Raw genomic sequence first — 25,520 nt, forward strand, 5'->3', positions numbered from 1 at the left:
CAAGAAAAATACTCCCAGCAATGGCTGGGGAATATCAAAGTTTCCTACTGACGTTAATAAACCTGATTTTGGAAACACAGTTGAGAACATCTGGTTAAGGGTAAATTGAGAAGGAAACAGATGTAGTATCACTGTGGAGGGGCTGGGCTGTGAGAGGAAGGGAGTAATGTATTTCTCACACAGATTATAAAGCAGGTGCAGCGACATGATCTAGTTGTGATAGGAAAACGTGAACTCTCCAGACATCTGCTGAAAGACTTACTCTGCCGAAAGCACGGTTTTGATAAACTCTTCAGTTGCCTTGATGAGACTTTGTTCTCCAAGAAGACAGAAGTTGTAACATGCAAAACTTTGGAACCAATTCTTGTCAGGAAAGAGGAACTCACTGATGATGTAGAAGTAATACAAGACATCTCAGATTTCATAACAAAGAAAAAAAATAATTCCAAGAATAACCAGACATATAAGTTAGTGTTGAGGGAAATCAAAATAAAACAAAATCAGAGGAAAGTGTAGTTGCTGGTGGGTGCTTATAGAGAATAATGTGACTTAAAATAGGTAAAAGGCCCCCCAAATAGAATATCAGAAAACAGAATACATTTTCCCTGTGCTTTGGAAGTTATATGTGTATAAATAAATCAGTGTGACTGCAAAGAAGTCTCTTTGCTGAGCTCCAGTTTTATAAGGAATCCTCTGAGGGAGGATTTCGGAGAAGGCAATGGCACCCCACTCCAGTACTCTTGCCTGGAAAATCCCATGGACGGAGAAGCCTGGAAGGCTGCAGTCCATGGGGTTGCTGAGGGTCCGATACAACTGAGCAACTTCACTTTCACTTTTCACTTTCATTCATTGGAGAAGGAAATGACAACCCACTCCAGTGTTCTTACCTGGAGAATCCCAGGGACTGGGGAGCCTGGTGGGCTGCCATCTATGGGGTCGCACAGAGTCGGATGACTGAAGTGACTTAGCAGCAGCAGCAAAAGAGGATTTACTGTTGAAATGAGGTTTACACGACAAAAAGCAGATGGAACAATAGAAAAATAATAGGCTTTCTACAGGCTTATGAGGGCTTCCCTGGTAGTTCAGCTGGTAAAGAATCTGACTGCAATGTGGGAGACCTGGGTTCAACCCCTGGGTTGGGAAGATTCCGTGGAGGAGTGTATGACAACCCACTCCAGGATTCTTGCCTGGAGAATCCTCATGGACAGAGGAGCCTGGTGGGCTACAGTCCATGGGGTTGCAAAGAGTTGGACACGACTGAGCGACTAAGCACAGTATAGCACAGCATAGGCTTATGATGAATGCTTGGGCTTCCCAGGTGGTGCTAGTTGTCAAGAACCCACCTGCCAATGCAGGAGACATAAGAGATGCAGGTTTGATCCCTGGGTTGGAAAGATCCCCTGGAGGAGGCCATGACAACCCACTCCAGTATTCTTGCCTGGAGAATCCCATGAACAGAGGAGTTTGGGGGGCTATCCTCCACAGTGTCACAAGGAGTTGTACATGCTGAAATGACTAGCACATACCCATGATGAATGCTTAAAGAAACAGAAAGACATGTAGCTGGGCTGAGACTCCCTTGTTTGGTTTATAAAAATGCTGGAACTTTTGGGGGTACTTTTTCATTACTTTGCACACTCTCTGGTTAAGATGTTGACTGCTGACCAAGAAGTGCCCTCTTTGGCCACTGGTAGTGAGGACAGCTGGCATAGGGTAGAGATAGGTTGTGCCCACCTTAGAGAAGGTTGAGTGGTCTGTGGACCATAGCTTAATTGTCATGTAACTTTTGATTCCTCAAGCAGTGTGCTCATACTAACAAGGACCTTTGTTGAAACATCCCTGATTCTTGTCTCAGTTGTCCAGTATTGTCTCAGAACTCTTCAGTCTGTCTCTTTCTCTCTTCTCTTTACTTTTTTCTCAAATTCCCTCACTCTATTCTATCTAAATGAGGGCAAATTATTTTTAGACTTGGGAGTATTTTTTCTCCTTAAATCCTATTGACTCTACCAGCTTGCCACAAATGTTTCCTAAATCAAGGAAACAAATGGAGGAAAAATAAGGAGAAAGTACTATTTTTTGTTTCAAAATAATCTTGCCTCATTATTTAAAAAAAAATCCCAACTTTTATTTTCAGATAATTGTAGATTCACATGCAGTTATAGGAAGTGATACAGAGATCCCATTTACCCTTGACCTAGTTTTCTCCAGTGGTAACATCTTGAAAATGAACATACAATATCACAATCAAGTCTGATAACACTGATCAATCCATCAGTTTTCATTTCTTTTGCCCCATTTTGCTTGTACTTGCATGTGTGTGTATGTTTCATTATGTAAATATCACACGTGCATGTTGGTGGGTACCACCACCATCGTCATGATCCACAGTAGTTCCATCACCACAGACTCCCTCATGGTACCCCTTTAATAACCATACCTACCTCCCTCCAGTACCCCCTCCCCAACTTCTAGAAACCATTAATCTGGTCTCCATTTATTCAAAAATGTTATATAAATGAAATCACTTAGTATGTAATCTTGGGGGATTCTTTTCTTTCTCTCAGAAATTCAGTATGTTGTGAGGAATAAGAAAAAAAGAGATAACCTCTATTTTGGGGATCATGGAAAGAAAGAAATGCACATTCTATTTGGCATGTTTTCTTTATTGCGAGTAATATTCAAAGTGGAAAGGCTAGAATGGACCATATGCTGCCAAATGTATATGACCATTTCCAATCTCTATTCTAAGCTCCAGACCCAGATTTACACTTCCTTCTGGAAAGTTCCACATGGATCCCTTGAAGAAAATTCAAATGCAACATGTTCAAAATCAAATGTGTCATATGCCATCCTTTCTTCAAAAAAAAAAAAAAATCCTCTGTTCCACCTGTACTTCTTGCCTTAATTACAGGCACCATAGTCCTAAAATCACCAATCTTCATGTTGTAGTCAGCATCTCTGACTGACTCTTGCCATCTATTCCGCTCCTTACCTTACTGTCATTAGCACCTTAATTTTGACCCACTGTAAATTCCCATCATGTCTTTCTTAGACATGTAAGACCCACAATCTCTCTCCTCTAAACTGTGGCAAAGCATCTTTACTGCTCTCCTTCAGTCCCTCTTTCTTCACTATCTTACCAACCCCATTGTCAAGATGAAATTTCTAAAAGAAGATCGCTCATATTACTCCTCTGATATTGATTGTATTTAGTACAGTCTATAAATGTGATACACTGTATTTCTTCTGTTTTGCACAGAGGAAGATCCTGGAGTAGATGTCTTTCAATGCTCACATTCTCTAAGCCCACATGAGAAACACATTTGAAGTCCTGCCCTGTCTCACACTATGAAGCAGTAACTAGGAGGGATTAGCAAACAGAGAAACAGGTCATTTATTCTAATGCATGGGGAAGAGACTTACTCCAGTGGTAAAGTGTTACCCATAAAAATACTATAATGATTCATTCACTAGTGTACAGGCTAGGTTACTGTGAAACAATTTTGTTGATTAGGGTAGGCTATTATAAAGTAATTATACTGCTGCTGCAAATGCTGTTATTAATGGATGAATTGTTACTTATTGTTGTTCAGTTGTTAAGTCATGTCCGACTCTTTGCGACCCCATGGACTGTAGCCCACCAGGCTTCTCCTTCCATGGGATCCTCCAGGCAAGAATACTGGCATAGATTGCCATTTTCTCCTCCAGGGATCTTCCTGACCCAGGGATTGAACTCACATCTCCTGCATTGCAGGCGATTTTATTTTGTTGGGCTCCAAAATCTGAGTTCTCTTTCACATTATCTTTTAATGTCTAATGTCTAGTGTTAGTAATACATATAGCATATAATGTTTTGTATCATATAAGGCAATATTAATTTAGATACTGACAGATGATTCATCTTGCAAAAAGATGACACAAACTTACCATATCAATAAATATGGTACAGTACCATAAATGTATTTTCTCTTCCTTGTGATCTTCTTAATAATGTTTTCTCTTCTCTAGCTTACTTTATTATAAAAATACATTCCATAATACATATATTGCATGTAATACAAAATGTGTATCAGTCAACAGTTCATATTATTGGTAAGGCTTCCAGTCAATAGTAGATTACTGGTAATTATGTTTGTGGAGAGTCAAAAGTTATAATCAGATTTTCAACTTCAGGGGGCTAGTGCCCTTGACCCCTGAATAGTTCAAGGGTCAACTGTAATATAAGCTTAAACATTTCTTAAGGGAGTAGATCTTCTCTTAAGTGTTCCTCAGTTCAGTTCAGTTGCTCAGTCATGTCTGACTCTTTGCAACCCCATGGACTGCAGAGAGTCAGTCTTCCCTGCCCATCTCCTGGAGCCTACTCAAACTCATGACCATTGAGTCAGTGATGCCATCAAACCGTCTTATCCTCTGTCGTTCCCTTCTCCTCCCGCCTTCAGTTTTTCCCAGTATCAGGGCCTTTACCAATGAGTTGATTCTTTACGTCAGGTAGCCAAAGTATTGGAGATTCAGCTTTAGCATCAGTCCTTCCCATGAATATTCAGGACTGATTTCCTTTAGGATTTACTGGTTGGATCTCCTTGTAGTCCAAGGGAATCTCAAGAGTCTTCTCCAGCACCACAGTTCAAAAGCATCAATTCTTCAGTGCTCAGCTTTCTTTATAGTCCAAGTCTCACATCCACACATGACTACTGGAAAAACCATAGCTTTGACTAGATGAACCTTTGCTGGCAAAGTAATGTCTCTGCTTTTTAATATGCTGTCTAGGTTGGTCATGGCTTTTCTTTCAAGGAGTAAGCGTCTTTTAATTTCATGGCTGCAGTCACCATCTGCAGTGATTTTGGAGCCCCCAAAAAATAAAGTCAGCCACTCTTTCCACTGTTTCCCATCTATTTGCCATGAAGTGATGGGACCAAATGCCATGGTCTTCATTTTTTAATGTTGAGTTTTAAGCCAACTTTTTCACTCTCCTCTTTTACTTTCATCAAGAAGCTCTTTAGTTCTTCACTTTCTGCCATAAGGGTGGTGTCATCTGCTTATCTGAGGTTATTGATATTTCTCCTGGCAATCTTGATTCCAGCTTGTGCTTCATTCAGCCTGGCATTTTGCATGATGTACTCTGCATATAAGTTAAATAAGCAGGGTGACAATATGCAGCCTTGACATACTTCTTTTCCTATTTGGAACCAGTCTGTTGTTCCATGTCCAGTTCTAATTGTTGCTTCCTGATCTACATACAGATTTCTCAAGAGGCAGGTCAGATGGTCTGGTATTCCCATCTCTTTCAGAATTTTCCACAGTTTATTGTGATCCACACAGTCAAAGGGTTTGGCATAGTCAATAGAGCAGAAGTAGATGTTTCTCTGGAACTCTGTTGCTTTTTCGATGATCTGACGGATGTTGGCAATTTGATCTCTGGTTCCTCTGCCTTTTCGAAAACCAGCTTGAACATCTGGAAGTTCACGGTTCATGTATTGCTGAAGCCTTGCTTGGAGAATTTTGAGAAGTTCCTTTAAGCAAAAGGGAAGTTTATTCTACTATGTAACAGAAAAAAATCCAGAGATAGAGTTGGTTCCAAATTTTGCTTGACCAAGGGCTCAAGTAAAGGCCATAAGGATATTTCTCTCTTTCTACTTCTCAGTGCAGGCTTCTCCCGTGTTGCCTTTATATTCAGAATTATCTACTTGTTTGACAGCAACAATATATCTATAAAAGGTTCATCTTGTAGGGTTGATGTATTAGGATTCTCCAGAGAAATGATTCACATATATATGAACTGGCTCACATGAGGCAGGCAAGTCCCAAGATGTGCAGGGTGTGTTTGCAAGCTGGAGTACAGCTAATGGTTTCATTCCAGTCCACAGGCCAGCAAGCTTGTGACTCAGTAAGAGCTAGCATTAAGGTTTAAAGGCAGGGGAAAAGCTGTTATTCGAGATCAAAGGGGCAGCCTGGCAGGAAGGATTCTCTTTTATTAGAGGAAGATAAACCCTTTTGTTCCATTCGGGCCTTTAACTGATTGGATGAGGCCCCCTATCTTAGGGAGCATTCTGCTTTACTCAGTCTACCAATCAAATGTGAATTTTATCCAGAAATATTCTCATTGGCACACACAAATAATGTTAGGTCAGATATCTGGGCACCCCTCATTCCTGTCAAATTGATACATAGCATTAACTATTGTGGTTGACTTTCTTAAAGGTCCCTAGAATTGTCTCATTTGGTCTGATTCACCTGACTTTGGTAGTGTGTCCATCCTTGACCTGTTTTTGACCTGAAGCCATGGAGTATAACGTACTGTTTTTCTAAGCCTCTGTTACATGATACACCTTGGCTGTGGGGATGGTGTCAGCAAGGCAAGAGGAGCATGAAGGCTGAGAGTACAGAGAGGTGATATTCTAAGGACCAAAGCAGAACACAACTAATGGGCTTCCCTGGTGGCTCAGTGGTAAAGAATCCGCCTGCCAAGGCAGGAGACGTGGAATTGAATCCTGAGCTGGGAAGATCCCCTGGAGGAGGAAATGGCAACCCATTCCAGTATTCTTGCCTGGAGAATCCCACGGACAGTGGAGCCTGGTGGGCTACAGTCCATCTGGTCACAAAAGAGTTGGACACAACTGAGTGGCCAAACAACAACAACAGAACACAACCAACACAGAAAATCAGGTGATTGTTGGAACAAAGCAAGGAAAAAAAGGTGTGTTTATTGATATATAATTAATTTAAAATATAATGATGGTGAGTACTTTTTCAGCACTCTAAAAACCAAAAGCATCAAATTACCCTCTGTGGCCTCCAGAATGGTGATTTGTAAGGGGCAAGCATAAAATAATGGGGCCAGATTTTTAACAAAGATAAAAGAATTTGCATATTCAAATAAGAATAACATTTCTAGGTCATTACCTTGGGGATTTATACACACAATGGTAACCACTGCACTAATTGAATGTCTGCTCTTTCAGGAATTTTAGGAATGTAGCTGAGAGTAAGCATTACTCTAAATGCTGCCCACCAAGTTCTTAAAATCAGCCTTTCTGGGCATAACAAGAATGTTCTTGGGAGTGAGAAGCAAAGCTGATACACTGATTTTCAAATGATATAAAGCAAATTTTGGTGGCTGGGAGTTAAAGAAGGAGATATGAAGAAAAGGTGAAGAGAGGAAGCAACGTTAGTAGGAAAGTTGGTTGGGAATGGGAAGTAACCCACAACATTTCTAATATTTATGTTTAAGTCCCTGAATACTCTGTCAAGGCTGCCCTGATGGCTCAGCAGGGAAAGAATTGGCCTGCTAGTGCAGGAGACACAGAAAACTCGGATTGGATTCCTGGGTTGGGAAGATCCCCTTGAGGAGGAAATGACAACCCATTGCAATATTCTTGCCTGAAAAATTCCATGGTTAGAGGGTCCTGGGGAGCTACAGTCCATGGGGTCACAAAGAGTTGGACACGACTGAATGACTACACATGCACAAGTACTCTGACAGTGTCTTCTAGGCATAAATGCCTTGGAAGATTGGGAAAAATCAGAGAAAACAGATTGTGCTCTCAGTGAGGTGACACAATTTGAAAAAAGAGGGAGATAGAGGAGGCAGAATGTGAAAAAGATCAAGATTTATCAGAAACAAGAATTGAGGAGAGAGGACTGTAGAGTTAAAGACCCTGTGTGACTCAAAGCATCCCAGGGACTGGAGTTTTCAGAGATCACAGCTTGAAAGGAAAGGGTGATCACTACTGACACTTGGGTTAAAAATGCATCCTTGCTAATTTCCCAACAGTCCCCTATTAATATTTGATTTGTGAATGAAAAAACTTGGATTCTGAGAGATCAAGTGACTTGTTGAAATCACACAGCTTATAGACTGGCACAGCTGGAACTTAATTCCAGGTTTGATTCTAAAGCCCAAGCTCTTATTTTCCTTTATGCTGCACTACTTGTCCTTATTTTCATCTATGTTCACAACTTTTTTATATGTGCTCACTATTTAGATTTGACTTGAGTTATTTGATATGTGTAGCAAGATATATAATTGACACTGAACTGAAACACATATTTGCATGGTCAGGACATTCTTTTCCCAAAGGAGGATAAACACAGAAAGTCAATTAAAATCTAATGGTCATAAGCCTTCCCAGGTGGTGCTAGTGTAAAGAATATGCCTGCCAGTGCAGGAGATGCAGGAGACTCATGTTTAATCCCTGGTATGGGAAGATCCCCTGGAGTGGGAAATGGCAACCCACTCCCATATTTTGCTTGGAAAATCCCACAGAAAAAGTCTGGCAGGCTACAGTCTGTGGGGTTGCAAAAAGTCAGACATGACTGAGCACACATGCAGCATAAGCATCATGGCAGCCCAAGAAGTCCTTCATTTTTGTCTCTTCTCCCTCAACAATAAAAATTCATCTTCTGTCCATGGACAAAAGTGCCTGTGAGGGAGCCAGGCACTGTGGATCCAGCACTGTATGCCAAGGAGTCTGGGAGAAGTCTTACCTACCAGCACATCAAGTAATAGACCTGGGTCCCACCTGCAGACACCTCAGTAGCCTGTTAGCTAGCTCCAACCCCTGTTGGCCCATGCTTTGGTGTTGAGGTCCTTTAATGGACTGGAACCTGATGGTCTGGTGGTCTGGAGCTGACAATAAGAAAGTAAAGGAGGGAAAGAGGCTGATATTCCTTGGTTTACGCAGAAAGCCAATAAAGTCCCTGCACGGGGCTTGCTCTGTTCACAAAGGCCTCAGGCGCCCTCTCAATGGGGTGAAGGTGCAGAGCGCCTTCTCAGGAGGGTCTTAGAGTCTTCACTTTTCGGGCAGGAAAGTGAACTCAGAGAGCCTCTGCGCTCCAGGGGATCAGCCTGAAAAAGAGAGAGAGAGGGAGAGAGAGAGAGAGAGAGAAAGACAGACACGGGGACCAGAGCTCTGATGGAGCAAAGGTGTTTTAATCAACATGGTGTGGGCATATATACTGTTTTACAAGGTAGTTATTCTCAGCAAAGATAAAGATTAAAATTCCAGACTTACAAAACATAGGCAATCCATATTAAAGAGAGAGAGAGTTGTAAACAATCACTTTTACCATATGGTTCACAAGAAGGAAGAGGGTACTTATCACCATATAGAAACACTAATGAAGGAAATGCTTGGATTCCTCAGTCCTGGGAGAGGTTTGCCTCTCCTCTTAATTCCTGAGTATTCAGGACTTAATAAGGAAGAGAAAATTCCTGACAGATCCAAAACAGCACACAGGAAGCCTCCTGTTAAATGCTTCCTGACAATTCCCCTTATTTTATTATATTTGTAAAAAAGGTCTTGACCAAATGAGTTTGGTTAGTATTAACCAACCTTATAGAAAGGCGATGGTAAACAACAAATATAATTATCAAGACAATCACCAAAGTTACAGTTCCAGACCTGATACTGTGGGTAATACTTTGAAACCATCTTCGTGGGTCTAGCCCGGATAACTTGTTCAGCTAAAGTTTCCAAATTAGGGGAAGAGGGCAGATTTTAGAAAAAGTTTTAAAGATTTTCTTTGGCAGTAATTGTACATTCAGAGAGGCATTATCATGTATATTTTGTAAATGAAATTTGATTTCTTCCCAGTTGTAGGCAGTATGATTGAATTGAACAGGAATTCATGGGGTCTCAAAGAGTTGGACACGACTGAGTGACTGAACTGAACACAAAATTGAGTAGCTTAAAGAAACAGAAGAGTTAAGACAAGTATATAGTTTGCAATTAATATAAGTTACAGACCATAAAAGTCTTATTAAATTGTAAATTTTCTATAGCTATAACAAAAGGAAGTGGGACACAGGCCTGTATAAAATATGGCTGATTATAGTGAAAGAAATAGTTACTATGGCCACAACTGGCCCCTATGAAATGTCCGGTCCAAGTTCCAAGTTTTTCCGTGCTCTGGTGCTCACAGCAAGTTTCTAAATGTCCCATTGTTCAGGCCTACTCTGTTTATCATGGACGATCTTAGGTCGAGGTGGGGCTAATCCACCGTCAAGCCACTCAAGAAGTCTTTTGTCATAGTCATGTTCCATTATAGTGTCAGTGACCTTCCATATCACACACAGTGTTGTTAATATCATCTGAGCAATCAGATAACCACATACCATGGGGTCCCCAATCAACAATTGTATGATTAGCCACAAACATTGATTTTCTTGATTTGCTTTGACATTTGTCCGAACGAATGGGAGGATAAGTAAAGTTTTTATAAGTAAACCCTTTGCATAATGTTCTTTGTTCTTTCCCTAAATATTTCCCTAACTCTTTCCCTAAAGTCTCAGTAGTATAAACATGGTTTACAGACAAAGAAAGGGCAGTAAATAATCCAAGCAATGTCTGAAAGTCTTCTTTTGGAGGCAGGACGAAAGCCCAAGTTTAACGGCTGACATTTATGCACAATTTTGCTGGGCCCATGCACAAGGGAAGGACTTCATAGCCTAAAGAAATGTTAATTAGTTTTCTTTCCTGTCCAGGGTGTGAGGGCCCTTTCACGTACTAGGAAGAAGGCATATGTATAGAGTCATTTGTTGAAATGATTGATTCTCTCTGTCCATTTGACCACCTGGAATAGAGGGGGGTTGGGTATTAGTCTGAGCTCGAGTTGGGGGAGGTACAGACCAAAAGATTGACCATTGTCAGGAGAATGTATTTAGGACTCGGAGGCAATCCCTGTTGAGAGACCAAATTTTCAGCTTGATTAGTAAGGGTTTTTATTTGTCCCCAAGTGGGGAGATCATCAGGATGATGCCGCCGAGGGCGGTGCTTTCTGGAGATCTTTAGAGCAGACATAGCCCATATTGGAATTTCTTCTTCTGGGGTTCTTGTTGTTTCATCTCCATTTTGAATGCCGGGGGCCCCCTTGGGTTGAATCTTAAGAAGAGGTTCAAAAATATAAAACAAATAAAGCTGTATTAACAATAGTTACAGGTTTAGAAAGTATGTTGGAATCTAGTAAAGTCTGCTTTAGATAAGGAAGACAGTAGTATACCTGTGTATTCCCCCTTTTAAAATTTTTTATTTGTAACTTTGATGTGTGATGTGTTTGTTTGACTATGTCTTGTGTCTGTGGATTATAAGGAATACCTGTAATATGTATAATAGGAAAAGATTGTAAAAATTGTTTTAAGTGTCTAGAAATATAGGCAGGATATAACATGTTGTGGAGCTTTACTATGAAGAGGAGTGGCCCAGATAAAAGAGGAATTTGTGTCTATACAGACGTGTAGGAAAGAAAATGGAGAGAGTTCAGGGCAATGAGTTACATCCATTTGTCATAGTTCATTAGGTTGTAAACCACGAGGATTAATACCTTGTGTGATGGGTCAAAGATGTAGGGGTCTACAAGTAGAGCAATTACTAACAATTTCTTTAGCCTGGCGGTATGGGTATGGGATTTTCTATAGCTGGTGTAGGGAGCCAGCATTGTTATGCAACAGAGCATGCTGTTCTTTTGGAGTAGCAAAGGAAACCAGTTTATCAGCTTGTTCATTATCATAAGTCACGGGGCCTGGAAGACAAGAATGTGTTGGAATATGTGTAATATAAATGGGAGAATTGTGGTTTTTAACAACAGATTGTAGTTTGAAAAAGAGTTGTTGAATAATAGGTTGATTGGAGTTTATGGTGGAGGTTTTTATATTTTTTAATACAAAAACAGAATATATAGAGTCAGAGACTATATTGATGGGGTAAGGATGTAGGCAAATAAATAAGAGCATATAATTTATTTTGTTGAGCAGAATGAAATTTAGTATAAAAGACTATATTCTTTAAGAGATCAGAATGAAGCTTTGGCGTTTTCAGTCTCATCTATATAAAAAACCTTGGCCTGTGGTATAGGCTGTGAGCTGATAATATGAGAAATAATAAATTCAGTATTTTTGAAGAAATTCCACAGCTTACCAGAAGGATAATGAAATGAAATTTCTCCAAAATATTTCAGAAAAGCTATTTGGAAATCGGTAAAAGTTTGTAAAGCGTTCTCAAATTGAGATTTATTGATAGGTATTACAATTTTATGAGGATTGCAGCCAATTAGAGTTTCAGTCCTATTTTTTCTATTGATAATGATTAGAGCAATTAAATCAAGGTAGGGTGTAAATGACTTTATTTTTCTAAAATAGATCCATTTTACTAGGTGTTCTGTTGGGCAAGAAGTCCTGTGGGAGAATGAGGAGAGGGGAGTATAAACAATTCTAGAGGTAAATCTAGTTTGATGTGAGTAAGAAATTGTTTTTGTGATTTATTTTGCACCAAATAGAGTTTCTTTCTTCCCTCTTGAGAAAGTGAACGAGGGCTATTTAAATCAGGATCGCCTTTTAAAGTATTAAATAGGTTATTCAGTTGATAATTAGCCATGTCTAAAGAAGGTCTAATCTAATTAATATCACCTAAGAGCTTTTGAAAATCATTTAAGGTTGACAATTTATCAGTACGAATCTGAGTTAGTTGGGAAGTAATGTGTTGTCTGTTAACAACGAACCCCAAGTAATGGTGAGGTGTAGAGATTTGAATTTTTTCAGGGGCAATGATTAATCTAGAGTTTTTAAAGCATAGTTGAGCTATATCAAACGTGTTCAGTTTTTAAGATAGATGGAGCTGAAAGCGATATACCATCCATATAGTGAATAACAAGAAAGTTAGGAAACTGCTTTCTCACAGGCTCAAGGGCTTTGGCTACGTAGCACTGACACATGGTGGGAGAATCCATCATCTCTTGTGGCAGTCCAGTCTATTGGTACCGTTTATGAGGTCTAATATGATTAGGATAAGGGAGAGAGAAAGTGAATCTCTCTCGGTCTAAAGGGTGTAAAGGTATATTAAAAAGGCAATCTTGTAAATCAATAAAATAATATGTCCATTTTAAGGAATAGTGGTAGGTGATAGGATTTTTGGTTGTAATCTACCCATAGGTTTCATGGATGCATTAACTTTTCTAAGGTCTCTTAGGAGACGCCATTTGTTAGATTTTTTTTTTTAATGACAAAAATAGGAGAGTTTCAAGGAGGACAAGATTCTTCAATATGCTTTAATTTTAGTTGTATATAAGTTTCTTAGCTGCCTATAATTTCTCTTTCGTGAGGGGCCACTGCTCTGTCTAAATAGGCTTGTCATAATTTCAGGTTATTTTAATAATTGAGAAGGGAAAGGACTGCCCTCGTGGCTCAGACAGTAAAGCATCTGCCTACAATGCGGGAGACCCGGGTTCAATCCCTGGGTCGGGAAGATCTCCTGGAGAAGGAAATGGCACCCCACTCCAGTATTCTTGCCTGGAAAATCCCATGGATGGAAGAGCCTGGTAGGCTACAGTCCATGGGGTCGCAAAGAGTCCGGACATGACTGAGCGACTTTACTTTCACTTTCACTTTCACTTTAATAATTGTGTTGTTTGTTAAATGAGCAGTGGCCCCCAGGAAAAATGTGGAATGTATATCTGAGTTTGTCATATCTTATATCTTTTTATTAAAAGCATATATCTTACTTTTTCTTAGCAACTATGAAGTGTCTTATATATTAGCATTTTATATATTGGTGAATATATTTATTATATCATATTATAATATATATTTATTATATATAAAAATATATTTATATATACCAATATATTATACATTATATAATATATTTATTAATAGTTTAAAATCTCTTTAGTTTTTCTGTAAGAAAAACTTTTTATAAGAGGAAGTTAATGATTAGTAATTAATGGTTTAAAATCTTATTTTATTTGGAAATGACCTAGCTATTTAATAAACTTTTATCATTTAGTTTAGTACGACTCTAGAAATTTAAGTTATCTCAATCCTAAGAGACTATTTTAGATTATAATAACAGATTATTCTAATAAAATATAATTATTTTAATAGAGTTTATCTAAAAGTTTTTATCTCATTATATATATATATATATATATATAGAGAGAGAGAGAGAGTTACCTTTTTGTTGACAAATTTAGTTTACCTTAAACCTAGGCATAATAAAAGTATTATATAATGTTGATGACTTAAGACATGTCTTAATTAGATTAGCAAACAATTATATTTAAATTTTATTTATATTTAAATAAACATTATATATATTTAATATTTTTCAGTTCACATGAGTTTGAATTTAAATAGAGCTCATTAACTTCATATTCTCTAAAAACAAAGCTGGTATATCAATGGCAACACTGCCAGATGTTGAGGGTTTCAGGTAAAAGATGGAATTTGCCCCAGGTTTTTGTTGAAGGGGACCTGGGGGGTCCCTGCTTGGAGTTTTCTGGAATAGGTTTTCTTTCAGTGTCAAATTTAGACTTATAATCTTTGGCCCAATGTATTCCTCTATGGTAGCGAGGGCAGATTTTTGGAGGGTTTTTTATTTTTATATATTTTTTCTTTTTTTTTTGTTTTAGCTTTCTTAGGGCCATCCCTTTTTAAATGGTTCTTATTTCCACATGTAAAGCATTCTTTTTTTCCCTTTCTTAAGGCAGCAGCTACTGTTTCAGCTACCATTTGCATCTTTTGAGTTTATAATCCTAGATTACAACAAGCCTTCAAATAATCAATAATAGTCCCTTTCTCACGAATTGGAGCTATAGCCTTTTGACATTCCTGATTTGCATTATCATAAGCAAGTAATTTCTCTTGTTGCCTTTTGGCTTCTTCTCGAATTACAGTACGGGAAATAGCAATTCTAATCTAGATAAAAAATCAGCATATGTTTCAGTAGATCCCTGAACTTTAAATAAGTGATGAAGTAAAGTAGAAAAATGATGGGCTTTCCAGCCTTTGACCCATGTGTTAGTACTTACCGGCCTCAGTAGGCCTTCGAGGTCACTCTGTCCGATCTGCGAAGTGTACCAGGCTCCTATTCGGGCGCCACTTGTTGAGGTCTTTTAATGGACCAGAACCTGGTGGTCCGGAGTTGATGATAAGAAAGTAAAGGAGAGAAAGAGGCTGATATTCCTTGGTTTATGCAGAAAGCCAATAAAGCCCCTGCATGGGGCTTGCTCTGTTTACGAAGGCCTCAGGCGCCCTCTCGATGGGGTGAAGGTGCAGAGCTCCTTCTTGGGAGGGTCTTAGAAGCCCGGGCAGGAAAGTGAACTCAGAGAGCCTCTGCGCTCCAGGGGATCAGCCTGAAAAAGAGAAAGAGGGAGAGAGAGAGAGAAAGAGAGACACAGGGACCAGAGCTCTGATGGAGCAAAGGGGTTTTAATCAACATTGTGTGGGCATATATACTGTCTTCAGTTCAGTTCAGTTGCTCAGTCGAGTCTGACTCTTTGCAACCCCATGAACCGCAGCACGCCAGCCCTCCCTGTCCTTCACCAACTCCCAGAGCTCACTCAGAGTCACATCCATTGGGTCAGTGATGCCATCCAGTCATCTCATCCTTGGTCATCCCCTTCTCCTCCCGCCCCCAATCCCTCCCAGCATCAAAGTCTTTTCCAGTGAGTCAACTTTTCCCATGAGATGGCCAAAGTACTGGAGTTTCAGCTTTAGCATCGTTCCTTCCAAAGAAATCCCAGGGCTGATCTCCTTCAGAATGGACTGGTTGGATCTCCTTGCAGCCCAAGGGACTCTCAAGAGTCTTCTCCAACACCACAGTTCAAAAGCATCAATTCTTCGGCGCTCAGCCTTCTTCACAGTCCAAGTCTCACATCCATACATGACCACAGGAAAAACCATAGCCTTGACTAGACGGACCTTAGTCAGCAAAGTAATGTCTCTGCTTTTGAATATACTGTCTAGGTCGGTCATAACTTTTCTTCCAAGGAGTAAGTGTCTTTTAATTTCATGGCTGCAGTCACCATCTGCAGTGATTTTGGAGCCCCCAAAAGTAAAGTCTGACACTGTCTCCTCTGTTTCCCCATCTATTTCCCATGAAGTGATGGGACCAGATGCCATGATCTTCATTTTCTGAATGTTGAGCTTTAAGCCAACTTTTTCACTCTCCACTTTTACTTTCATCAAGAGGCTTTTTAGTTCTTCTTCACTTTCTGCCATAAGGGTGGTGTCATCTGCATATCTGAGGTGATTGATATTTCTCCCTGCAAACTTGATTCCAGCTTGTGTTTCTTCCAGTCCAGCATTTCTCATGATGTATTCTGCATAGAAGTTAAATAAGCAAGGTGACAATATACAGCCTTGATGTACTCCTTTTGCTATTTGAAACCAGGCTGTTATTCCATGTCCAGTTCTAACTGTTGCTTTGTGGCCTGAATACAGATTTCTCAAGAGGCAGGTCAGGTGGTCTGGTATTCCCATCTCTTTCAGAATTTTCCACAGTTTATTGTGATCCATATACTGTCTTACAAGGTAGTTATTCTCAGCAAAGATAAAGATTAAAATTCCAGACTTACAAAGCATAGGTGATCCATATTAAAGAGAGAGAGTTGTAAACAATCACTTTTACCATATGGTTCACAAGAAGGAAGAGGGTATTCCTGAGTATTCAGGAATTAATAAGGAAGAGAGAATTCCTGACAGATCCAAAACAGCACACAGGAAGCCTCCTGTTAAATGCTTCCTGACACTCTGTCAGTCCCTGGAGCTCACTGACTTAGTCACTCACAGAGAGTCCTTGTGGAAGTCCAAGTTTCCATAGAAGAAGCTCCAGTACTCCATTGGAACAAAAAATACAAGTTAGGACACACTGGAATGTGTAGAGGAATAGTTTGACTTTGTGTCACCACTCTCTCTAGGTAGCACAACTTAGGGCCAAGAAATACTGTCCTCAGCTCTTGTCTCTGGCAACATGCTGCCAAAAGGTTCATTGCTCTTCCACACCATCCAGAGTGCTGAATTGTGAGCTACATGGCCGAGGGGCAAGTGGAGGTGGGGAAATTAGCACACAGAACTCTTGGGTGGGAGGGTATTAAATGGACACAAATCCTAACTGTGTCAGGGATCCTGTGAAGAAGCCTGCTAATGAGCCTCTAGAAACACCTCATCTGTGGATCCCCCAGCTGGCCTATGGGCACTTCTAGTACTTTGCATCGGAGAAGGCAGTGGCACCCCACTCCAGTACTCTTGCCTGGAAAATCCCATGGATGGAGGAGCCTGGTGGGCTGCAGTCCATGGGGTCGCCAAGAGTCAGACACGACTGAGCGAACTCACTTTCACTTTTCATTTTCATGCATTGGAGAAGGAAATGGCAACCCACTCCAGTGTTCTTGCCTGGAGAATCCCAGGGATGGGGGAGCCTGGTGGGCTGCTGTCTCTGGGGTCGCACAGAGTCGGACACGACTGAAGCGACTTAGCAGCAGCAGCAGTACTTTGCATGCCTCACACACACACCCCCACTTCTCCACCCGATGGTAAATCAGAGGAGTGCAAAGAAAAAAAGTGAAGAAGACTGAAGAAAATCATATCTGTGGTACACCATCAAAAAGACCAATTCATAAGTTACTGGAGTTCTGAAGAAGAGAAAGAAAGGGAGGCTGAAAACTTATTTAGAGAAACAATGGCTTAGCACTGCTCACATCAGAGGAGGGATTTGGATATCCAGTTAATGAAGCTCATAAGTCACCAAACAAAGGCAACTTAAAGAGATACTCTTCAAGACACTTTATAATAAAACTGACAAAAATCAAACACAGAATCTTTAAAGCAGCAAGAGAAAAAATCTCGTAACTTAGAACTCTTCTAAGACTCTCAGTGGATTTCTCAGTAGAAACCTTATAGGATAAGAGTGAGTGAGATGATGTGTTCAAATTGCTGAAAGGAAAAACAAAGCCAACCAAGACTACTTTACCTGGCAAACCTATCCTACATAAATAAAGAAGAGATAAAAGGCTTCCACAGAAAAAAGCTGAGGGAATTCATCAGCATTCGAACTGCTTTAACAAGAAATGTTGAAAGAAGTCCTTCAAGTTGAAATGAAAGGATGCTAATTAGTAACATGAAACATGAACATATACAGCACTCTGGTAAAGACAGATAAATAAGCAAATTCAGAATACCCTAGTATTGTAATATGGTATAGTGTTAACCATTTAATTTTATTATGAGAATGAAAGAACAAGAGTATTAAAAATAACTATGTGAGTGAGTGAGTGAAAGTCACTCAGTTGTGGCTGACTCTTTGTGACCCCATGGACTATACAGCCTATCGAATTCTTTAGGCCAGGATACTGGAGGGTATAGCCTTTCCTTTCTCCAGGGGATCTTCCCAAGCCAGGTCTCCCACACTGTGGGTGGATTCTTTACCAGCTGAGCCATAAAGGAAGCCCAAGAGTACTGGAGTGGGTAGCCTATCCCTTCTCCAGCAGATCTTCCTGACTCAGGAATCAAACCAGGGTCTCCTGCATAGCAGGTGGATTTTTTACCAATTGAGCTATCAGGGAAGCCCCCAAATAACCATAGGTACAATAATTTGTTAATGAATATACAGTGTAAAAAGAGGTAAATTATGATACCAAAAACATAAAATTATGGGAGAGGGCAAAAGGGTAGAGTTTTTGTATGTATGTGTATGTAGTATGTGTGTGTATGTATGTGATTGTAGTTAAGATTTTATCAATGTAAACTAGACATTAAATGTAAAAGATGTTTTATATATGCCTCATGATAACCACGGAGCTTCTCAGATTGTGCTAGTGGTTAAAGAACTCTCCTGCCAATGCAGGAGATATGGGTTTGATCCCTGGGTCAGAAAGATACCCTGGAGGGGAAAATGGTAATCCACTCCAGTATTCTTGCATGGAGAATTTAATGGACAGAGGAGCCTGGTGGGCTACGGTCCCTCTGGTCACAAAAGAATTGGACATAACTAAACTGATCCTGGGAGGGATTGGGGGAAGGAGGAGAAAGGGACAACAGAGGATGAGATGGTTGGATGGCATCACTGACTCAATGGATGTGAGTTTGAATGAACTCCGGGAGTTGGTGATGGACAGTGAGGCCTGGTGTGCTGCAGTTCATGGGGTTGCAAAGAGTGGACATGACTGAGCGACTGAACTGAACTGAAAGTGACTTAGCATGCATGATAACCACAAGGCAAAACCCTACGTAGATTCACAAAAGATAAAAGAAGAAGAGAATCAAAGTATATCAATATGGAAAATCAACTCACAAACATGTCAAAGCATCCATTCCAAAGTCACTCATCTCGAATACACACCTTGCCACCATACAAAAAGATAAATAACCCTTAAGGATTGGTGGATTGCTTTTTCCAAGTTCCCTGGTGGTTGTTGCTGAAATGTGTCTTATAATCACAATAAAAAATGTAAGAGTGATCCAGTCACAACATTGTGGGGTCTCACCACAAATAGTATGGTCCCCAGTGCCCTCAGGCATTCCTAGCTGATAAAGTCACTATTGATAGGCTGAAACAGAGGCAAAACAACTACCATAGTAAAAAACAAACAAAAAAACAAACAAACCAAAAAAACCAGTATGGTACTGGCACAGAGACCAGTGGAATAGAATCAAAAGCTTGGAAATAAGCCCTTGTATATATGGTTAGTTTATATTTGACAAAGAAGCTAAGAATAATCAATGGGGAGGAGAATAGTCTTATCAATAAAAGGTGTTTTAAAACTGGACTGCTTCATGGAAGAGAATCAAACTTCAACTACATTCTCACACCATGTATAAGATGACTACATTGAAGTGACTAAAAATCATATGTACCGATCTCAGTCACATTACTTTCATACTTCAGGCCTTTTGAGGCTTTTTCATTATATTTATGATGGTCTGCAGTAAAAACTGAAATAGTACTTCATTTTAAGATTTATTTGTCATAAAATTCTCTTTTGTCAAAATGTACCTTTGTATCAGTAGCACCTGTCTAATTTTAATGTATTATTAAAAGGTATTGTAACTAAAAGGGAACCATTTTCTCAAATCCCTCATATCATTTTTAAAACAAAGCCTTAAACACAAGCCATTGACCTGCTCTTGTAAAGATTGCCTTGGGGAATCAGGGTACCTGATTCATAGAAATGACTATAATAGCTTCTCCAATGCCATTGTATCCTGTCAAGTTTCTACTTCTTTAGGGACTTCTCAGAACACACATGACAGATCCAATTGTTTAAATATGTGCTTAGTGAATTTCTCAGATGCCTTTGTTGGGTTGGAGATTGTGTGTACCCTGACATTAAATCCTGCATGTTATCAGCCTCCTAAAGAATTTATCATGAAGCTACATAGTATTCAGAGGACTCATGGTCTTTTGTGCCAGTGGTTTCCCAAATCGGGCATTGAAGAACCACTCTTGCAGATTCAACCGTGTATAGTAAAATAACTTCTTTTGATCCTTTTCAACTAAATTAAAAATATTCAATCTAAACTTCTTATTCTTTAGCCAAAAGTCTTGAAGAGTGGGTTCCCAGCTCAGTGATGCCATTGAGACCTGAGATTTTCTGTTCTTTTGATCTATTATACTTACCTATTGGTATAGCTCTAGACATCACAACCTTACATTCACATTCCAAGCCATAAGGAAGAGACCGAGGCATAATATTTTGACCTTATGAAGCTTTGCCATTTTATTTAGGATTTTATTATCTTCCCCAGCAACTTTCCCTTAGAGCTCATTGGGGACAGAAACTGGGTCAAATGCCTTTCCCTAGACCATTGGCTAGTTTAGACCAATCAGAGAGCAGAGGAGGGGCCATTCTTTTGTAAGAATACAGACTATCCCTCCTTTAGAACACAAAATCCATGGCTCTACTAGGTGGGAAGGTGATAATGTTTGCTGAATAGACAATGGTCATTGTGTGCTTTACAGCTGTAGGTGTGTGAGGAAGAGGTCAAGGGCAAAACAAGGCTGAAGGAGGAATTATTGTTAAGGAGTACAAGTTGTGTATATTGTAGAGGGACTGTAAGAGGAAACACAGAATTTTCTGGGAAAGCTTTAAGTTTATAAAGGCAAAGTAATGTGTCTATATTAGGCTGTGGTGGTTGGAATCGAGAAAAAGGTAGTCCAATCTTTTGCAGGAAAAAATGATAGCAGCTCATGAAGAAATCAATAAAAGGACTTAGTTGTTGTTGTTATTGTTCAGCTGCCCAGTCGTGTCTGACTCTTTGAGACCCCATGGACAGCAGCACACCAGGCCTCCCTGTTCCTCATCATCTCCTGGAGTTTGCCAAGTTCATGGTGTCCAGTCATCTTATCCTGACATCCTCTTCTCCATCTGCCCTCAGTCTTTCCCAGCATCAGGGACTTTTCCAATGAGTCGTCTAAAAAAAGGTGACTTGGAGTGAAAGACATTCCCACTACTTCTAATCCATGGGTCCTGAAGACAAGGGCTGTCACTAACAGCCTGTGGTAGTGGAAGTAGGGAGCTGACTGGGGGAAAGGAATGAACCCAGGCTTAAACTCAGTTCAGCACAGCATCATTTATTGAGGACAGGGGAAATAGATGGGGAAACAGTGGAAACAGTGTCAGACTTTATTTTTGGGGGCTCCAAAAATCACTGCAGATGGTGACTGCAGCCATGAAATTAAAAGACGCTTATTCCTTGGAAGAAAAGTTATGACCAACCTAGATAGCATATTCCAAAGCAAAGACATTACTTTGCCAACTAAGGTCCGTCTAGTCAAGGCTATGGTCTTTCTAGTAGTCATGTATGGATGTGAGAGTTGGACTGTGAAGAAGGCTGAGTGCTGAAGAATTGATGCTTTTGAACTGTGGTGTTGGAGAAGACTCTTGAGAGTCCCTTGGACTGCAAGGAGATCCAACCAGTCCATTCTGAAGGAGATCAGCCCTGGGATTTCTTTGGAAGGAACGATGCTAAAGCTGAAACTCCAGTACTTTGGCCATCTCATGGGAAGAGTTGACTCATTGGAAAAGACTTTGATGCTGGGAGGGATTGGGGGTGGGAGGAGAAGGGGATGACCAAGGATGAGATGGCTGGATGGCATCACTGACTGGATGGATGTGAGTCTGAGTGAACTCCTGGAGTTGGTGATGGACAGGGAGGGCTGGCGTGCTGCGATTCATGGGGTCGCAAAGAGCTGGACACGACTGAGTGACTGAACTGAACTGAACCATGAGAAAACACTGTGTTAGATTCTCAGGAAATGAGAAAAAGTGGAAATATGTATATACTTTACCCATTGGAGAAGGGATTGATCAATCAGTGCATGAAATTTAAGAAACATTTTAGCACCCGATTGTATACTCAGAAGGCCAGGCTTTAGGTGGGGTCGATCTGTGACTGTGTAGTCTCTCAATCTAGTGGGATTTTAGGGGATACGGCAAAGGACTTCATAGAAAAGGAAAGCAAAAATGTTCTATTATTAAGGATATATTCCTTGGTGAAACATATCCTTTTATACCTGTTTTATAATGAAAATATTCTGTAGCGGGGAGACTACTGAAATTTCAAATATGAATACTTAACAACTTGGTGTAACTTGGGAATCAGGGAATGAGAGGGAGAATTGGAAAGAGCTTGTGTGTGTGTGTGTGTGTGTGTGTGTGTGTGTGTGTGTGTGTGTGGGTATGTGTGAGTCCAGCCATGTCTGATTGTTTTTGACCCTGTGGACTGTAGCCTGCCATGCTCCTTTGTCTATGGGATTTCCCAGGTAAGAATACTGGAGTGGGTTGCCATTTCCTCCAGAGGATCTTCCCTACCCAGGGATCGATCCTGCGTCTCTTGAACAGGGAGTCAGTGAGAACTTCCCAGCCTTGCTGAGGGCTGCCCTGGACTCAGGCCCTATTATGCCCTCTCCTATCTCATTTATGTGCTTCAACTCTCTAAATTCAGCAGATTTACCAAATAATGTGCAGCTTTCCATTATCTGATATGAATCCAACTCAGGGAGAAGTTGTTTGGACAATTCAATAAGAAAAAAACATCTTGATGACTACAGGTATTTTTAAACACAGAGGGGAAAAAAGTAAAACCCTGACATTGTAATCGGATTTAGCTAAATGAGACTGGAACCTCAGGAGAAAGCTAGAGACAAGCCTGGGATAAAATCAGAAACAGCATTTTTTTTTTTTATTGGTGTGATAAATTTGGTAAACAGCTTCTCTGCATCACTGTGGAGAAAATCTAAACTGAAAGAAAGCTGTTTTGATTTTAGGCATTTTTTAGAAGGTTATTTTAATTTAATTAATGAGAAATCATAGGTTAATTGCCTCCAGCTTTAATGTGAGGGTATTATGCATGCAGGCATATTTTATTTATATCTCGACTGTTTGATGTACACAATCAATTCAAAAAGGGATAATGAAGAGGTGTTCTGTCCTGTGTGGAATAATAATTAGGGACTCTAGTACAGAATATTTTTTATTAATTGTGCTGCTTGGTAAACATGTTTGACATAATACTGAGAAATGTATTTGTAAAATTTTACCAATATTTTTTCTTTGTTCTTTCCTTTTGTTTTCTCTAGATTTTTTTCCAACTTTTTTTTCCCATACTGATCCTGTTTTCCTAAGTTGGGAACCCATATCCCTCTCACCCCCAAGAAACCTTAACAGTTTGATTTATAGACTTAGGACCACCTGCTAAATTTGCTGCCTTGTGAAATTCAGGAAATCTTATTGGACATTTGGCTGCTCTTTCAATAAGGATTACATATGTTGTTAGGGAAATGGAATTCAATTTTTTCATGGATAAGTAGAGACCACATCAGTCTGTAATGCAGTAACATTAGTGGAATCTCTTTGTTCTTTTGATTGTTTTATAATTTGCTAAACAATTTTACATGTGATCCCTAGCTCCTTAGACAGTGTTGTTAACTTGACTGAGGATTTGGTTATGCTATCCCAAGGCTCTTCTTCCCTATGAAATACAACCCTGGATTTCTCTTTGTCCAAAGTACAAATTATTTCCAGAATTTGCTAACCAAGTTTTTGTTGTTGTTCAGTTCCTAAGCTGTGTCCAACTCTTTTGCAACTCCATGGACTGTGGCCCCCCAGGTTCCTCTGTCCATGGAATTTCCCCGGCAAGATACTGGAGTGGGTTGCCATTTCCTCCTCCAGGGGATCTTCCTGACCCGGGGATCAAACCCCACGTCTCCAGCCTTGGCTGGCGAGTTCTTTACTGCTGAGCCACCAGGGAAGCCCTAACCAGGTTTTACCTCATAACTATTCTGCCAAGCTTGGGACATCATAAGTTTCCCAGAACATTTCCCAGTTTGTGGAAATGATTTGAACTCTTGACTGTTCTTTCAATGTCCTAGTGCCTATTTATTGAAAAAAAAAAAAGTTGTATTTACATCTTTTTTTTTTTTTTTTGGTGAGCTATAAGCATGTCTAAACGTTTATAGAATGTTTTTCCTTGAAAATCTGTATAGCCGGGAGCAAATTTCAAGGGCTTGGGATATGCAGCCAAAAACCGTGCATGTTTTGGCTTCTTTTGCTACTTTGGCACTTTTCTCTTCTGACAACCATTTTTCACTTTTTTTTTTTTTTTTTTTTTTTTACCAACCCCCACCTCCAGCATCTCAAGCCGCTTTTTCCCTGTCGATAATTTTTCTGCATTTCTCTTCTCCAAGCTTTCCAGAAGGGTATCTCAGCAGGAACCATACATCTTGGTTAGGCCAATTGCTTCTAACTGCCACATGATGCAGAACTTTCTACTGAGCCTCTGATGCCCATTGATGATCCTTTGGCCTCAAGTAAGTCATCCATGTGAGGTTTATAGAGAACCATATTGTTCTAAAAATCAAACGCAAATTTTACAGCTTCCTCCTAAATGTCCAGTTCAAATAGAGAGCTGAGGTGAAAGTGACTATAGTAATAACACTCAAATGCTGTCACCATCTGGTGCCTGTGTGGTGGCCTATGTTATATGAGCAGGTGGTCCTTGTGTATTTTTGAGTGGCCAGCTGTCCACGTCACACAAGCCACTGTCACATTAGTGTTAATTGGCATCTTGGTTGTAATGATCTGTGGAGAAGCCAAAGCTTGAATAGACCGCAGTATATTATTCCTCTTTGTCTTAAGAACTCTGCGTCAAGGCTGACAGATATCTCTGTCTCTATACTCGTTTCCTTATTTCCTGTATGAGAGTCTAAAAGGCCCAGAATTAGCAATTTTATTCAATTTATTGAAACTGAACATACACATTGTTAACCTATTTATTCTTAGCTAGGAGATCTACAAAGGAAACCTCAAAGCAACTTCGTGGAGTTTACAAAGGGTCAGTTTCTTGTTTTGATAGCCCTAGAGATTATTTATCAGCCCCCAGCTTTAGAAATAAAAGTGGCCTTTCCTTTATAGGTTTAGTTCCGTGGGGAGGAGGATGGTGTCTGATCTGTAAGTGGTGACTACCAGAAGAACACTGTTGGAAGAGTCTCCTACCTTCTGATCAACCATAGAAAATTGCTGACGTTTTGACTTACAGAACTGGCATTTTCTTATTGTTTAACTCAATGCTTCTGCTTTTCAGTCTTCAAAGTTTCCAGGAAATACCTATTTCTTTAAGTGAAATATCTTCTATCATAAATTCTTGGCCACAGGACTAATATTTAAACTAAGCCTACCTGGAACACCTTGAGTGATGACGTCTCTATTGCATTAGGCTAGTAACAGGTTGCTGTTAATACATCCCCTAAAAC

This window comes from Capricornis sumatraensis, chromosome 11 (genome assembly GCF_032405125.1).
Source record: "Capricornis sumatraensis isolate serow.1 chromosome 11, serow.2, whole genome shotgun sequence".
NCBI lineage: Eukaryota > Metazoa > Chordata > Mammalia > Artiodactyla > Bovidae > Capricornis > Capricornis sumatraensis.